Source organism: Physella acuta, unplaced genomic scaffold, assembly GCF_028476545.2.
Source record: "Physella acuta isolate Inbredline_101_S28 unplaced genomic scaffold, ASM2847654v3 ptg001697l, whole genome shotgun sequence".
NCBI classification, from domain to species: domain Eukaryota; kingdom Metazoa; phylum Mollusca; class Gastropoda; family Physidae; genus Physella; species Physella acuta.
In genome coordinates this window covers 116544-132341 of record NW_026733210.1, presented here as the reverse complement: position 1 = coordinate 132341, position 15798 = coordinate 116544, and the positions used below count along the sequence as shown (strand labels likewise).

The 15798-nt window shown below is 35.7% G+C and overlaps 2 long non-coding RNA genes across 2 annotated transcripts; both read right to left on the bottom strand.

The window, feature by feature from the left end:
- Window positions 1-4075: 4075 nt before the first annotated feature.
- On the bottom strand, window positions 4076-8087 carry LOC131929945 (uncharacterized). Its single transcript, XR_009384045.1, has 3 exons — window positions 7980-8087; window positions 4885-5044; window positions 4076-4171 (listed from the first exon to the last, which is right to left on the bottom strand). It is a non-coding gene; the product is annotated as an uncharacterized LOC131929945 (long non-coding RNA).
- Window positions 8088-9386: 1299 nt separating this feature from the next.
- LOC131929934 (uncharacterized) lies at window positions 9387-10940 on the bottom strand. The gene is made up of 4 exons (XR_009384043.1): window positions 10859-10940; window positions 10541-10591; window positions 10072-10130; window positions 9387-9490 (listed from the first exon to the last, which is right to left on the bottom strand). It is a non-coding gene; the product is annotated as an uncharacterized LOC131929934 (long non-coding RNA).
- Window positions 10941-15798: the final 4858 nt, after the last annotated feature.

Here is a 15798-nt window from a genome sequence, read left to right as displayed (position 1 = left end):
CCCAAGCTACGGCAGAGGAAATGAAGTTATAACTTACAAGCGTATTTAAAAGCTCTTGTGCGCACTTTTATTTTCTATCTCTCTTTTATCTTTCTCTCTTTATCTCTCTCTCTTTCTCTTCCTCTCTTTTTCTCTGCTTTTCGCTCTCTTTTACTCTTTCTCTTTTCTCTCTCTCTCTCTCTCTTTCTCTCTCTTTCTCTCTTTCTCTCTTTCTCTCTTTCTCTCTCTCTTTCTCTCTTTCTCTCTCTCTGTCTCTCTCTTTCTCTCCCTCTTTCTCTTTCTCTCTCTTTCTCTCTCTCTCTTTCTCTCCCTCTCTCTCTTTCTCTCTCTCTCTTTCTCTCACTCCCTGTCTCTTTTTTTTCTCTCTCTGTCTCTCTCTTTCTCTTCCTCTCTCTCTCTCTCTCTCTCTCTCTCTCTCTCTCTCTCTCTTTCTCTCTCTGTCCGCAACATATTTTTTCGGAGGCTATGAGATCAGTATCTTCAGCAACCTATGGAGAACTTCTAGATACGAATTTTGTTGAAAATAATATACTAGATTCATTAAACGTATACACTTATTTTATTTAAAGCAGGATAATAATAGTAAAGGCCTATTCGAATGTAGAAACACAACGTTCAATATGCAACTGGGACAAGTGTTTATCGTTGTGACATGAACGCTCCAAAGAACATAAAATATATCGGACTATAAATCACACAGAACGGGTCTCGATGGCAAGTGCAATATAAAGTTTAAGACACTAACATGTAACAATTCTTTAAAAAAATAAATAGACCCCCCATTCAGATGTAACCATCGATAGAGCATTAAGTCGAGTTTCTTAATATCGGGATATGAATGTATAGTGAAACCGACACTATGCTGAGCCAGGTTTAATTTCCATAACGGAAGTTAGGTACCCATTAGAGCTGAGTTGACTCAGGAACGTCTTGAGAAAACTCCCACACATCAAATAACCTAGCCACACACTCACACAGCTACAACCACACAGATACAAAATCCTCGCACACATCCACCCACACAAAACCACACACTTACATTGACCCATTCCAAATTACTTGTGAAAAGGAACGTGCCCGCCCCGTCATTCTCGTCCGTGTAATAGGTGAGCGTTGTGTCCTTTTCTTTAGCCATTGCAAATATCAAGGCCGGCAATTTCCGGTTCCAGTTGACAAAAGCAATAAACACACGTCCAAACGTTTCAACCGGTAGTAGCATTTCTAGATAGTTAGATAAATAAATAAAATAAACAAAAAAAAATAAATAAACAAATAACAACCCCACCCCCGCAATATTTTTTGTGCCCCCGTATTATCAGAGGCGTAGCGAACCTTCGATTTGCACCCCCCCCCCTTCAAACTTTCGATTTGCACCCCCCTCAAAACTTTCAATTTGTTTTTCCAACCCATTTTAGCGCCCACTACGGACAGCGCCCTAGGCGACCGCCTTGTTCGCCTTATAGGTAGCGCCGGCCCTGTATACATGCTCCCCCCTACTCCAGAATGTCTTGTATAACCTCACTTGATATAACCATATATATATATATATATATATATATATATATATATATATATATATATATATATATATATATATATATATATATATATATATATATATATATATATATATATATATATATATATATATATATATATATATATATATACATATACATATATAAGCCCCCCCACCCCCACCCACCCGATTCAGAATTTTCTCACCTGAGACAAGGGACATTGTAGTTTCCCCGCCGTGGTACGTTTTCCCCTTGTCCTCACACTTGGGCCGCTTCCAGTAGGAGCCGGTTATACAGTTTCCGGACACCACGCCTATCGGCTGCTTGCCTTTGATCAATGTGCCTGACCATACAGATGATCAAAACGTTAAATTTAAATGTACGAGCCGACCCGCGGCGTATCATACGCCGCTATTTAGTTGTTTTATTTTCTACTTTTCAGTAATTCATAATTTGTAAATTCGACAGTACCAATGCTGCCACTGAATATATTTGCTTTAAAACACAATCAGTAGCTCGTTAAGAACGATACTAACCCCACCCTCCTTTCCCCCAACCCCTACCCTACACCCACCCCCACCCCCACCCCCGTGAAAGCAGCCCCCTCTTAGTTACCTCCCCTAAGTTTAAAATAGTTTCAAACTAAATTCTGCCCATAATAGCCGTCACTAAGCTTACAGCTTGGTGTTTTCTAGGGTCTCCAAGAAGAGAATTTATATATATAGATAGCTTAGCTAACATTACTGGTGGTAAATCAGGTGGAACTCACCGTCAATTATTGTACCATTTCCGGTTACCGGAACTATCTTCAAAGTAACACGCGTATTACAATCTAATAGCTACACGTGATATTTCGCATAAATTAACCTATTTATTCTATTTTGTTCTTTATTTTAGTGTTGGAAGGGATCCCCCAATTAAGTATACGTGTCAACTGGTTATGCGCCATTGAAGCCACTGACTCCGATTTCAGCCTGTTTTCATTTTTGGATTAGCTTCCATAGCCTTTGTCCAACCATGAACAAACTACAAGGCAGCAGTTGTCTCTCCTAGAATAGTGGCTATTCCCAGCTAACGGAACCTCATCTGCCCTAAGGTTCGAACTCGAGAATTTTCATTTAGAAACCATAAGCTTTACCTACTCGACCACGCCGACCCCTATTAACAAACTAACTCCAAACATTTGTTTTCCACGAAAATGGGATGCTGAGAGGGTGCGGCGGGTTGGTAACTTTGTATCGATTAAGGATTCATCGTTAATTAAAAGTACGTCGACCAGAGTTGGTCGTTAAAAACAGTACAATACCTGTTAAATATAGGAGTACTTGTCACCGTCACACATTTGTAGCAAGACTCCCTCGTAACATAAAAATAGACACACATAAAATGTATACCTTCAACAGCAGGTTTAGAAACATACGAAAGTATGTATGCATTGTACCTTTTTTCTCTTTCCAGAGGTGTATCTAGGTGAGAGAGAGAGAGGGGGGGGGCACCTCAGGCGCCGACCATAGGGGTCGAAACTTAAAACTGCGCAAACCAAAAAAAAAATGCGAAAATGCAAACAAATTAAACTAATACACTTAAGTTTTGTCATATTTCGAGGAAAGATGTTTTATTATGCCAAAAGCACAACATAACTCCCCTAACACTAAACATAGTTTTACTCAAGCGTTCCGTGTCAATCTAAATGAATCACTTACAATTCCACCCCTCCACCCTCCCAACCATTCCTCACAACAAATGAATCTACTCATCATTTTACTCATCGATTCCGTAGAAGTAAAGTTTCCCTTTCTAACCTGACGGTCTGTGGGGCAAGTGAAGTAGAGTTCACTTGTTTCTGTGATCTCGACAAATGAAGAGATAGTGTGGTCAGCACTATGCCCAGCCGCCTTTACTTTCCCCAACGTGAGTTAGGTACCCATCAGAGTTGGGTGGACTCAGGGACGGTCTACTGACTTGAACCCGGATTCAAACTCGAGACCTACGGGTTAGTAGTCCAGCTCTCTACCGCTAGACCACTCCGTCCCTACATCCGTTCCTATCTCACCCCCATCCCCAGATAACTACTCACATACAACAATGAACCTACAAATCCCAACACTTACCCCTAATCCCCCCTAAATCTAGAGATAAAACTCTCACCCCCCCCCATGTATCCCCCCTCATCCCCCCTCCCCCATGAAATCAGAAATCACAATACTCACCCCCTCATTCCCCCCTCCCCCATGAGTTTAGAAATCCCAACACTCAACCCTAATTCCCCCCCCCCCATACATTTAGAAATCCGAACAGTCACCCCTAATTTCCCCCCCCCCTCCCCCGCATGAATTCACAAAATCCCAACTCTCACCCATAATTCACAACCCCCCCCTATACAATTAGAAATCCGAAGAGTCACCCCCAAACTCCGCCCCCCCCCCCCCGCATGAATTTACAAAATCGCAACTCTCACCCATAATTCACTTCCCCCCACCCCCGAAAATTGTAGAAATCCCAACACTCACCCCTTTAGGTCAACACTCAGCGTTTCACCATTACCGTAGTCTTTACCGGCGTAGGGAATTTTCTCTTCGGGTACCGCTCTCAGTGTGATTTCTACAGTGTTCTCCTTGACACTGTTTGCTACCGTAATGGATGGCTGCAAACTAGGGTGGGTGGAGTGGGCAAAACGTTAGTTAGGTTTAATATACTCGAAGACACGTACATACAGAGTAACATTGACTCGCAAAAATATATACATACACACACACACACACACACACATATATATATATAGATATATATATATATATATATATATATATATTATATATATATATTATTATATATATATATACTCTATATATATATATATATATATATATATATATATATATATATATATATATATATATATATATATATACATACATATTTGCTAAATATACATAATTATTTGTTAAATATATGCTCATGATATACAAACGTATATATATATATATATATATATATATATATATATATATATATAATACTATATATATATATATCTATACTATCTATATATATAACACTATATTCTATATATATATATATATATATATTTATTTATTATTTATTTATTTATTAGTTACATAAATGCATATATCTTTACACACAATATATTTACATCCATGCAACAATTTATTATAATTATTTATGTTAATAGATGTATATAAATTTTAAAATGATTTTTTAATGAACGTGTTCATCCCTATATCTTTGTGCTAATAAATACATGCAAAAACATATCTATATATACTATAATATATATATATATACTACTATATATATATATATATATATATATATATATCCATCAGATTGAATCCTAACATACTATAGTGTCCTGGCGTAGTATTTGCGGCCCCAGCCATTCCACAGGCACCAAGGTGAAGGTCTCGAGGTTGTTATGACTTAGACTGAGCATCATGACGACGCCAAAGTCGTCTTTGGCCTGAAACTTGAATGAGTGGGTGGTTCCCACGCTCTTGCTGATGCTGAACCCGTTGGATCACGTGGGTTGAGGTGAGAGGAAATTGGTGTTTATTATACGGGACAGACAGACGTGAGCGATGCTCACTAGCAAAACAAACAGAAAACATAGTTGCGCACTGGATAGGGGACGAAACCGTACATTCGCTAAAAGCGTAGGCCCCTATTTATATGTAATTAGTTGGCAATATCTAGGTAGCAATCAGAATAGTTTCTGAATAAATAAACTAATTAATAAGTGAATTGTTAACAAATGATAAAGTTTTTTTAAAAAGGAACGATGCCATGCTTTTTTGACGAATAGCTGTTAAGCTACCACGGAGTGGTCTAGCGGTAGATAGCTGGACTGTTACCTGGTAAGTCTATAGTTCGAATCCGGGTTCAAGTCAGTAGACCGTCCCTGAGTCCACCCAACTCTGATGGGTACCAAACTCACGTTAGGGAAAGAAAGGCGGCTGGGCACAGTGCTTACCACAAAATCACTCCATAAGCCGAGGTCACAGAAACAAGTGAACTCTACTTCACTTGCACTATAGACCGTCAGGTTTAAAAGGGAACTTTATTAGGCTCTAGATGCTAGTCTAACAATACCGGTGTCTACGAGCACAATTTCCTAGCGTACAATGCAGTTATTTTGAACTTATTGTAGGGTACCGAACCCCAACAGTTTAAATGCGCATTCACCGAACCCTTTTACAAGCTTTTATTTAGTTTGCAACGTTTGTTTGGTCCTAATACAATCTTTTATATATTTTGGCGATCAAAGCTTTTTGTGAAAGAACCTAAATTACGTTTTTATTTATTTTTTCCCACGTTTTCTTTAACTTGCTTTCTCTGTGTGTTTATTTATTTATTTGTTTGTCTTTCCAATCCAATCTTGCGATCGAAATTTCTGGCACTTCCCAGTTAGCTAGCGCGCTGAAATTTTCAGGGAAGCTTTCTTTTGGATGACCATTGAATATTCAATTGTTATTATTACTAAATTGATCAATGGAAACATTTTATTGAGCATTTTAGACCGCTATATAATCTATATATATAATTCTCCTCTGCTAGCCATTAGAAAAAAAACCAGCGACGCGTACCTCGCGCGCAGTGAAGCGAACGATCACATGTCGCCACAGGCTTAGGGGCAGAGAATTTAGCTTGAACCGAGTTTAAACTTACAGGAGGTAGGCCAGTTTGGGGGAGACGATATGGTCGAGTGGTTGGGCACACGATTGCTATCCCACTCGACACGGGTTCAAATCTATGTGTTCTAGTCAGTAACGTATTCACACAACGTGTTAAAGACGAGTTGTCTTTTTACGAGTTGTCTTTTTACGAGTTGTCTTCGTTTACCCAAAAAAAGTGAAAAGATAAAATCGATAGCAAGATTTTAATGCAAACAAACAGACAAAGACTAAAAAGTAGAAAATAATAATCATTAAAAAAGTTTTAAAAAACCCACGTTTTCTGATTGAACTAAAAAGTAGAAAATAAATACTATACATCACAATAATGCAAGCGATCACTCTACTATAAGCGATGAAAAACGTGGGGCGCCGAAGTAAAAGTTATATTACTATTGATTAGATAATACTATTGACTTTTATTAGGGAGCTTGTAGAGAGTCAACAGTATTAGAAACTGTAAGAAAATCACGGCGCCCCACGTTTTTGCTCGCTTATAGTAGAGTGATCGCTTGCATTATTGTGATGTATAGTATTTATTTTCTACTTTTTAGTTCAATCAGAAAACGTGGGTTTTTTTAAACTTTTTTAATGATTATTATTTACAGTGCATTTAAAAGCTTGTTGCAATGAAGGTTTTTTTTTAAATATTTGTTTTATTAATAGTTTTATCGTCGACACTTAGAAAATCAAATCGTGAATCATATGAGTTGGGTGTTTGTCTTGACCTCCGCCGAACAATTGAGATTGACTCACCAATTTCCTGGGGTTCGAACGTACCCAGGTTAAGAACCACTGGCCCATATGCTTTACAGATGTATAAGTGTATAGATACTATATCATTTCACTAGTATTTAGATGCTATACCAACTTACTAGTATCTAGATATTATACCAACTTACTAGTATATAGATGCTATACCAACTTACTAGTATATAGATGCTATACCAACTTACTAGTATATAGATGCTATACCAACTTACTAGTATATAGATGCTATACCAACTTACTAGTCTATTGATGCTTTATCAACTTAGTAGTATCTAGATGCTATACCAACTTACTAGTATCTAGATACTATACCAACTTACTAGTATTTAGATGCTATACCAACTTACTTGTATTTAGATGCTATACCAACTTTCTAGTATTTAGATGCTATACCAACTTACTAGTATTTAGATGCTATACCAACTTACTAGTATTTAGATGCTATACCAACTTACTAGTATTTAGATGCTATACCAACTTACTAGTATTTAGATGCTATACCAACTTACTAGTATTTAGATGCTATACCAACTTACTAGTATTTAGATGCTATACCAACTTTCTAGTATTTAGATGCTATACCAACTTACTAGTATTTAGATGCTATACCAACTTACTAGTATTTAGATGCTATACCAACTTACTAGTATTTAGATGCTATACCAACTTACTAGTATTTAGATGCTGTACCAACTTACTAGTATCTAGATACTATATCAACTTGTAATTGTCTAGATCTATATCAACTTATAAGTGTCTAGATGCTATATCAACTTTTAAGTGTCTAGATGCTATATCAACTTTTAAGTGTCTATATGCTTTATCGGTGAAAAAAAGCGCAAACAGAAAAAAGCTTTTTCCGTTTGCGCTTTTTTCCATTGCGCTTTTTGTTTTGCGCTTCTTTCCGTTGCGCATCTTTCTGGGAACCTCTATATCAACTTCTAAGTGTCTAGATACTATATCAACTTGTAATTGTCTAGATGCTATACCAACTTACTAGTAGTCCCCTGGCACTGTTATAGTCGCAGTCACCATCCTCTCCACATAGACGATTTTATCCTTTGCCGGTTCGTGCTCTTCCTGGTTATTGAACCAGGGCATGTTGATTTTAACCTGGTCAACAGAAACAATTCAAAAGTTCACTTTTCTTTACCTACGTTACCAACATAAATAAGTTAAAACTTTACTTTCTTCACCTTCTTTACCAACAGCAATAATTAAAAAATGTACTTTATTCATTTACTTTACCAACAGCAGTAATTCAAAACTTTACTTTTTTTCATCCATTTTACTAACATAAACCATTTTTTTTTAAAAATTAGTTTTTCTCCTACTTTATTAAGTGCAATAATTAAAAATGTTTATTTGTCAATCTACCAACGCAAACAAATCAAAACTTTACTTTTTAACCTAGTTTCCAAACACAAAAAAATAAAAGGTTTACTTTTTCATCTAATTTACGAACGCAAACAAATCAATGTTTTACATTTTCATCAAGTTTACCAATGCAAAACAAACCAGAACTTTACTTTTCCACCCAATTTGCTAACACAAACACATCTAAACTATTATCGTTACTTGGACGAGAGAGTCGCATTAAAACATTTATAAAATCTTCTCATTTATTTATCTTGTTAATTTTGCAGGGAGCTGACCATCCGAAACTTTTGTCAAAAAATATAACTTTAAAATATAAAGGAATAAAGAGGAACAAATTATCTCATTATATATTTATGAAGTATTGTATACCATATACACACTGTGCGTTAAACATTTCTTGTATAGTTTTTTTTTATCAATGTGAAAAATCCCAGTGGAGAAAAAAAACGGAAATTAAGGTGATGATGGATAAGCCATATTTTAAACCCTGCAATAACTGATTATAATAATCTTACACACGAAGTCAAAACCACCTTTACTTACATGACGTACCCACTTTACCCAACAAGACAAAACCACTTTACTCAACAAGACGAAACTAACTTACCCAACATGACAAAACCACCCTGCCCAAAAAGGCAAAACCACTTTACTCAACAAGACAAAACCACTTTACTCAACAAGACAAATTACCCAACAAGACAAAACCACTTTACTCAACAAGACAAAACCACCTTACCCAACAAGACAAAACCACTTTACTCAACAAGACAAAACCACCTTGCCCAAAAAGACAAAACTAACTTACCCAACATGACAACCACAAAACAACTCTACCCACCAAGACCATTTTACTCAACAAGACAAAATCATCTTACCAAACAAGACAAAATCACCTAACCTAAAAAAAACCCACCATACTCAACATGAAAAAAAAACCACTTTATCCAACAAAACAAAACCAGCGTACCAAACAAGACAAAACCACATTACCGCACAACACCAAAAACCACCTTACCTCTACCGTAAAATGCGCCATGGTAAAAAAGAAAATATCCAGCTGTCTGGTGTCGTAGTGCATCCTGTTGGGTACAACCACAAATAGACGTCCTAGGCTGGTACTCACACCTGGGTCAAGTACATTTTCTCACTTACATTTTAGTCATAGAATGTATAAAATACTAAAGTATAAAAGCCGCTTATATATATATATATATATATATATATATATATATATATATATATATAATATGTATAATATAGAATATAATATAATATTATATAATAATATAATATAATAATAATATAATATAATATTATATAATAATATAATATAATAATATATTATATATATATATATATATATATATATATATATATATATATATATATATATGTATATATATATATATATATATATATATATATATATATATATATATATATATATATATATATATATATATATGAGGAGTCCATTAGCGACACCTGCTAAGTAACTTTCGACAGATTCCAAGACTTGTCGTCCCGGGTTTGAACCCTCGTGCCGATGCGGCTTATTTACTAGGTGCGTCAGAAGTTTAGCCCTCTCCTCCAGCAAACCGGTAAATCCCACTGTCCTTATAACACAGAGGGTAGTCCTATATTGCGATGTATCACACTACTTGGGGATGTTTTGTGGCTGGCGTTTATATTTTTATCCGACTCACCCGAAGTTTTTGGTAGGCAAGCGAACAAGACTAGGCTGTATATTAAACCGGTCATCCTTCTGTGGAATAGATTACCGCCAAGCTAAACGTATAGTTCCACAAATTTATTAAAAAAAAATTATGTGAATATAGTGTTCGATTCTGGAAAATAGTGTTTCCGTATTGGTTAAGTATACAGTCAGTAGAATGTCCCTTAATTCATATAAGCTCTGTTGAGTTACTAACTCATTTTGGAAAAAGTCAGCTGGACAAAGTGCTGACCACACTTTCCCTTCATATGACGAGGTCAAGAAATATATAAACTCTACTTCATCGGCCAAATGGCTCTCTAGGTCTAAAGAAGATTCTTTACTTTACTTTATGTATGCAGAACATGTAACAATGTAATGTTACTCACAAAGCTAATCTAAACTTGCACAGAAGCTGATTTTTTTTCTGTTGATATTCCTTTTGTAATGTTAACTCTTACCCAGATTCTAACCGTAATCCTGAACCTAGTGGTGAGACTAGCCTGAACATTCTATATCAAATACAAATAAAAAAATAAATAGTATAGTGAATTATAAAAAAAAAAAAAAACTCGATTCGATTACATATTTCTCAACCAACAATTTTACACGAATTCTTTATTGATAAATCCAATTAGACCTAGATCCAGATCTAAATGAGTTTATATTGTCGTATTTACATTCATAATGTTACAATATAACATTATTATTTCAATTAGTTAGTTAAAACTATAAATCTAAAATATATAAATGTCGTAAGTAAGTCTGGCAAATTTTACCGGACATGTCTCCAAGTATTGATTAGTGTGTCCTAATTTGATTAATTATAACAAAAAAGTTGTTAAGTGGGAGTGATTTAGCTGACATTAAAATTAATGTAAACAAAAAGTGATTTTTTTTAATCGTCAAAAGATGGTGCAAAGCGGTGCAAAAGCATAAAATGTGTGAAAAGTTTTGCATTTTCTATAACATGCACAATGGCGTCATAAAAAACAATATTTGAAAAGCAATAAAATAGAAAGAAAAGGAAAGAAAATAATCTTTTCTTTTTAATTCATTGTTTTGTAAAAAAGTTCGAAATACAAAATTAATTATTTTTTTCAAAAATAAATTAACATTCTTTTTCTGAACATTTTAGAAATTCTGTTCCGCTATTTTAAAGCAATGTCGATATAAGACTATTTCTTCACATCGGTGGAAAACGGTGGAAATAATGAATGTACCTTGCTTAAGTTTGTGTTGATAAGCATTTCTCAATTTTTTATTGAAATGGTCGGGTGGCATGTTAACAAAACCTCAGCCCATTTGTTTATTTGGTGCGCAATTATTTTTATGTGTCTCTGGAAGTGATACTCTTTACAACCAAAGATAAAAAAAAAGAAAAAAAAAAGATTTTAAAAATCAACATATAAAGCGTCAGATTGGTTAAGTCCTCTTAAAATCAAATGATAATTTAATTTCATCTTGTCTTGAATAATTTATTATATTTTTAGCATTTTTCATTCAAGTTACTTATCAAACTATTTATTCTTAGTAATATGATTAGTCTAAATAAAACAGACTAAGAAATAGATATGTTATCATGTTATGTTAGTTACGAAATTAATATAACTCGCAAAGAATGTACTTGTTTTGCTAATATTACTTTCGTAATTAAAACGTAAACACAGATTATTTATTTGTCATGAAATGAGTAGCCAATACTAAGAACTAGACAAAGGTTAGGATCAGAGTTAGATCCCCTGTCACATCCCTTTTTCGACTTGATCATATTCTAACTTTACGTTAAGTCATTCCAGCAATACAAACCCCTAAACTGTAACTTAAATCCTTTCGCTGATTTAGCATACACCACCGCATCACAGAGGCGTAGCGACACCTTCCGGCGCCCGGGGACAAACTTTCAATTTGGCGTCCCCCCCCCCCCGTATCTATTTTTATATATTTGTAATTCAAAATACCAGCTAAAATGAGCTTATTTTGGCGCCCCTAGGGTCAGCGCCCGGGGACATATGTACCCCCCTTGTCGCTACGTCTCTGCCGATTCATAAACTTGAACCTTGTTTAATGAATTCGCCCTTACTAACGTAAATCCTCATTATAAAAGTGATGCTTTGTTATATCGTTTTCCTCATTACAATATCCTTTTGTCCTTACCTCATTCACAGAAATTCTAAATAATGTGAACACCAAATGATATTAAACCCATCAAGGATATAAAGTCTCATTATAAAACATTCAACAAATAAAAAAATGAATTAAATATTCAAAACAGGCAAATTAAAAAAAAAATGACATTTATTTTCTTTCAATAGGACAAACAACATTATGTTCACAAATAAATCCTACTGTTTAATCTTTTATAATCTACATTCAATGGACCTATATAATTACAGATTTTTTTTTTGACGATTCACCTCGCCGATCCAGTAGTCTCTACCTTTTAGTCATATCTATGTGTCAGTCTAAGCGGTTATTCCTATTCACTATCTAATAGAGAAATCTATCAATGTAATCATGCATCAATATATATATATGTAATCATGCATCAGTTTATCTGAGAAAACAAGCACCACTTTATCAAATTAATCACGCAACAGTCTATCAAATTAATCTTGTAATAATATACATTCATCTATTAGATAATTCACCATTTGTATCTATTTAAATATCCGTCAGTTTTATCTATTTAAATTATATTATTTTGTATCTAAAGTGAGTTGCCAAGATTATACATTAGTTTAGCTAATCCTAAGAAATGTGTGTTTTTTATATGTGTCTCGCTATAGTAACATATTCTAAAAACTGTTTAGTCTAAATTTGTAATGTGTCTTTTTTGCATTTTTTAACACCCATCATTACCTCCGCTGGTGTGTCTGTCGGCGGATTATCATTGTTAGTGATCTTTTTTTGTTTAAATACACAAATTTGTTGTTCGACACAACACACTTTGTAATATTAGGTCTTCGCCGATTTGTCTAATGTTATTGGCACGTTTGTTTACACCTTATCCTATCTATATTTCGTTGTTTTGTCTCAGTTTATACGTTTGTCGCCTCCCTATCGTAACTAGTACTTTGTAATTTTGTCTTGGTTTATAGATAAATAACCTCACTATCCTAATTTATATTTCGTCGTTTTGTCTTATCCTAACTAGTCGTGCGTCGATTTGTCTTGATTTATAAGGTTTTCGCCTTACTATCCTAGCAAATCTTTTGTCTTTTAGTCTTTGTTATAAATTTGTCGCTTGCCTAAACTAGCTTGTCCTTTGTCGTATTGTCTTTGTTTATAAGTTTGTAGCCTCCATATCCTAGTATTTTTCTTTCTTGGTTGAAAAGTCAATCTCATTCCTATCCTAATTCTTCTATCGTTTTGTTTTGGTTTATATGTTTATAGCCTCACTATCCTACCAAACCTCATTCGTCATTTACTGTTTTGTCACGGTTTATACGTTATTCCCCCCCCCCCCCCCCACTGTTTTCCAACTAGTCCTTGGTCGTCTTGTCTTGATTTATACGTTTATCACCCGCTATATCCCAGCTAGTCTTTGGTCGTCTTGTCTTAATTTATACGTTTATCACCAGCTATATCCCAGCTAGTCCTTGGTCGTTTTGTCTTGATTTATACGTTTATCCCCCCTGTATCCCAGCTAGTCTTTGGTCGACCTGTCTCGGTTTATACGTTTATCTCCCCTTTATCCGAGCTAGTCTTTGGTGGTCTGGTCTCGGTTTATACGTTTATCCCCCCTGTATCCTAGCTAGTCCGTTGTCGTCTTGTCTTGATTTACACGTTTACCCCCCCCCCCCCCCCCCCTTTCTATATTTCATCTAGTCCTTGGTCGTCTTGTCTTGATTTATACGTTTATCTTCCCTATCCGAGCTAGTCTTTGGTCGTCTTGTCTTGATTTATACGTTTATCCCCCCCCCCCCCCCCAGCTAGTCCTTGGCCGTCTTGTCGCTGGACGCCGCTGTGAAGAGCGTATCCGCGGCTTCCGTCACGGCCGTCGACTCCGTGACGCCAGTTATGGCCGTCTCCAGGGAGTGTCCGCTATGGGAGCCGCTGTCGTCCTTGTCCTTATCGTCCTTGTTCCGGTCACTGCTGGAGGAGTTATATAACAAAAATAAGAAGTTGGTTAGAATGGGGGTAGGGGGGGGGGTGGGGGTGGGGGGGGGTGTTATAGAAGTAGACTCGAACAGTGTTTCTTCCAGACTTTTTTCTCCGCTTCCAGACTTTTTTTTCCGGGTGTGTGTGGGGGGGGGGGGTGGTGGCACTTGAAATTTTCGGGGGAGGGTGGGGGGCGGACACTTTTAAATGTATATATTTTCTATATAAATTTCATTTCGTTCCGGGGCGGGGGAGGGCGGTAGTCTTTCTTCAGCGGGGGGGGGGGGGGGAGGCGGACACTGTTAAAAGTATATATTTTCTATATAAATTTCATTTCGTTCCGGGGCGGGGGGGTGGTAGTCTTTCTTCGGGGGGGGGGGGGGGGAGGGGGGAGGGGGCTCCGCCAAACCGGAGGGATGCCTAGAAAAAACTCTGGACTCGAACTTCGTGAGTTTGATTTCCGGGATTGGAATGATAAGAAAAATGTTGGGGAAAAATTAATAAAATTAAATATTTGCAATAATGGTGCGATTTATGTTTGATTCTATAACTTGCTGTGATATCTCTGGTTAAAGAGCATTAATTAAATTACACCTGTCTAAATATATCATAGCGAAGGAGAGAGAGAGAGAGAGAGAGAGAGAGAGAGAGAGAGAGAGAGAGAGAGAGTAATAGAGAAAGAAGACGAGTGTGTATGTTGAGGATATTAAATTTAAGAGTGACTTGTATAAATACTTTGCAAGTTGAATTTAACCCGCGTAAATATTAATGTAGTTACTTTTTTAAAAAAATGTAAAAGCATGTAATATATTTTGTACATGTATAAATAAAGAATTGTCTTGAATCAGAATGTAGGTACATAAGAGACGCATTGGTTTAAAAATATAATCTCGTTTGCGATAGACAACATCAGTTTGGTGAAAGGCAAAAAGGATTCAAGTACATTCTATGGCAAAAAAGAAACAAACAACCCAGCTGCTGTTGGATTGTTCCAATTCAAACCTTCTTCTTAAAATACGTGTACTTAGTTTTATTATCAAATCTTTTTAATAAATTAAAAAAATATTATAGTGTTTTTAAAACAAAAATCTTTAAAAATAACGTGCATACGTTAAATTTATATGCGAAAGATAAAAAAAACGGTCGTAAAAAATGTATATACTTTTAAACTATTAAGGATATAGTTAAAGACGAAATCATACATGAATAGAGCATGTTTATTTGACAATGAATTGAAATACAGGCCCTACACATACACTTACCAAAATACAAAATACGCGATACACGGTATCAACCAGAAAGAGACTATCAACGGTGCATATTTCAATAGGTTACCTTAAAATGAGAAAGTTTGTTAGTCAATTAGAACATTTCATGTAATTAATGAAAAGTGGAATTGTCTTTAAAAAAATTTTCTTTAAAAATTGGACATTTAAAAAAAATCGCAGTGTATATATTTTCACAACTACAAGCGTCCAGTGATCTCGGCATATGAATGAATAGTGTGGTCAGCACTTCGCCCAGATCCTTTTAATTTACCCATCAGAGCTGGGTGGGCTCATGGATGTCTAACGGGTCTCGAACACAGGGATGATAACTCGAGACATTTGGGTTC